At 57.9% G+C, this 2,329-nt stretch overlaps 1 protein-coding gene across 1 annotated transcript in view; it reads right to left on the minus strand.

Moving 5' to 3' along the window:
• The window catches only part of ATP12A (ATPase H+/K+ transporting non-gastric alpha2 subunit), an 84,025-nt gene that overhangs the window by 23,372 nt on the left and 58,324 nt on the right, over positions 1-2,329 (minus strand).

Consider the following 2,329-nt stretch of genomic DNA (forward strand, 5'->3'; position numbering starts at 1 on the left):
CGCCGTGGGCGGAGTGGGGGGCCGTGGCCATTCTGGGGGGACTGCGCTCGCAGGGGTCCTTGGTGAACCGGGAAAGGGGGTGCGGTCCGTAGGCACAAATGCGTCTCCCTGGAAACTTGGGGACAACCGAGCGCCTCTGGGGAGCAGTCGAATTCCTTTGCAGGATCTAGATAGGAATTTAGAGTCAGAAACGGTTTGGGGGTAGGGAGAGGGAGAAGAAAGGAGAGATGGGGGACACAGGGCCGGCCGGGGTCTCCAGCTGGGGGCGTGGGACTGAAGCCAGAGGCTGGGCACCGCGCGCACCCCGCGCGCCCCAGCGGGGCCGAACGCTCCGGCTCCCCGGAGCCGCGCACTCTTCGTCCTCTCTGCCTCCCTTCCTCTCTCCTTTTCTTTCCAAAAGAACAGAATTTACAGCCTAACCGCCCCAGACCCCGGCACGGCAGAGCGACAGCGATGAGTCAGTCACTCCTTATCAAAACTGAATCCGAACGAAATCAGAAAAGACAGAGAACTCCGCGGGTGACGCTGGTTACAGAAACGCATCGCAGGTTCTTTAGAGAGTGCTGTGTGTATGTGGGGGCGCGGGCATTAAATTCTCGTCCAAACTCAGGCCGCAGTGGGCTTCTGGGGAGGTCGGTGTCTGCCCTTCCTCTCTCCGTGTCCCCATGTAAAAAAGGCTCTTCGAGGAAGGAGTTGAGGACACACAGGAGACACCAGATTTGTGTGAAACATAGTTCCACTATGGCTGGGAGTGGGAGAGACAGGGCTTTGCAGGCAAGAGTGTCCGGCGCCTGTTCCAGCCCCTGCTCTCCACATTTGGGTAGATGTGGACCGAAGAAGCAGCATCCCTGGAGAGCTGCTCCGGAACCGCCCCCCCCCATCCAGTCCAAGGTTCAGGAGCAAACCCCCATTCATACTGACAGTGTTTAGGGGGACAGGAGGGAGGGAGGTGTGGAGAGGAGGGGTCAAGTGACATTCGAAAAGTGTGACAGGTTCCCTTGGAGAAGGTTGCTGCTTATTCTTGCTGGTGTCAAGTTTGGAAAAGTGTTGGTTAGGACCAAACCAAGCCGAAGAGAACACCGCTGGCTTCCCAGCACACCTCTGGTCCTGCGGGCTCCCGGCCTCTGCCAGATGCCAGCTCGGCCACTGCTGCCATGGCCCACGAGGCCATCGGGAGTCCTGGAGAGCAATGTCTAGCAGAAAAGGACAGATGAGGCCATCCCGCCTCACATACCCACCCTGACTCCAGAGCTATTGCTCTGCTGTCCCCAGTGGTCCTGCTCCAGAGTCCAGCTATCTCGTGATGGCCTCCAGGTGTCTGTGACACCGGCCCTGGAGTAGTCCCCTCAGACACCCAGACACACCTCTTTTGGCCCCAGGGGCTCTCTCCATGTGCCCTGGGCAAGGGACAGCGAGCTCCACCCGATTCTAATGACCTCTCCTGAGCTGCCCATAAAACCCAAGGACAGCCCTCATCCTCCAGTGGTGACTTCTGCTTGCAAGCTGAGTTTTCCTGTCTTTCAAAAGAAGCCTCTCCATGCCAACGGTCTCTGCCAGAGCTGTTCCGATGGACAAGCATTACGTACTCGGGGCAGGCCGTCACGTCCCTAGCTCATATTGATCAGTCCATACATGTAATGTCGTCGCGAGCTGTACCGGACATAGGAGGTGGCGGGGCACTAAACTTGTGTCATTCTCTGATCTGCAGCAAGTTGTGCTGGATCCCTTGGCAGGGGCAAAATGAGCCAAGAAACAGTAGCAAGTGACCCAAGGCAGAAAAGAATTTAACACTAGATGGTGTGGGCTCTATGCGCTGTAAGGGTCGAAAGAGGGAGAAAGGTGACAAGACCTTTCTAACTCCTTAGAATTAGTTATTTAGGTTTTTCTCGACCGCTTTGCACGCTCCGTGAAAGGTGGGAGAGGCAGAAGGAGGGGCCGAGTGGGGCCTGGTGTCTGTTACTGTCGGTGCCTGCTGCACAGTCCCAGTCAAGGGACACCCACCAGCTGGCTCAGGCGGGGCGACTGTGAGGATTCAGACCCGGGGAAGGAAACGTCCAGGTGATGATGGGAAGAGGAAGTTTCCCTTCCGGCCCTGTCCGCTTCCTCTCCCTGGATTCCTCTCCCACGCACGGGCAGTCCCCACACACCTGTGTCCACTCGCCGTGCCCGGCGATGACTTGGCAGCGTTTCTTCACCGGCGAGGGCCTCCCGGAGTTACAGTCGGCATGAAAAAACAAAAACAAAGCTTCAGCCAAGCACACTCCTGCTCCGTTTCCTCATTGCTCCACGGGGAAGGGACCCTGAGGTTGGCGAGGGGACAGGACCGACC

This window comes from Pteropus alecto, unplaced genomic scaffold (assembly GCF_000325575.1).
Source record: "Pteropus alecto unplaced genomic scaffold, ASM32557v1 scaffold16, whole genome shotgun sequence".
Classification (NCBI taxonomy): Eukaryota; Metazoa; Chordata; class Mammalia; order Chiroptera; family Pteropodidae; genus Pteropus; species Pteropus alecto.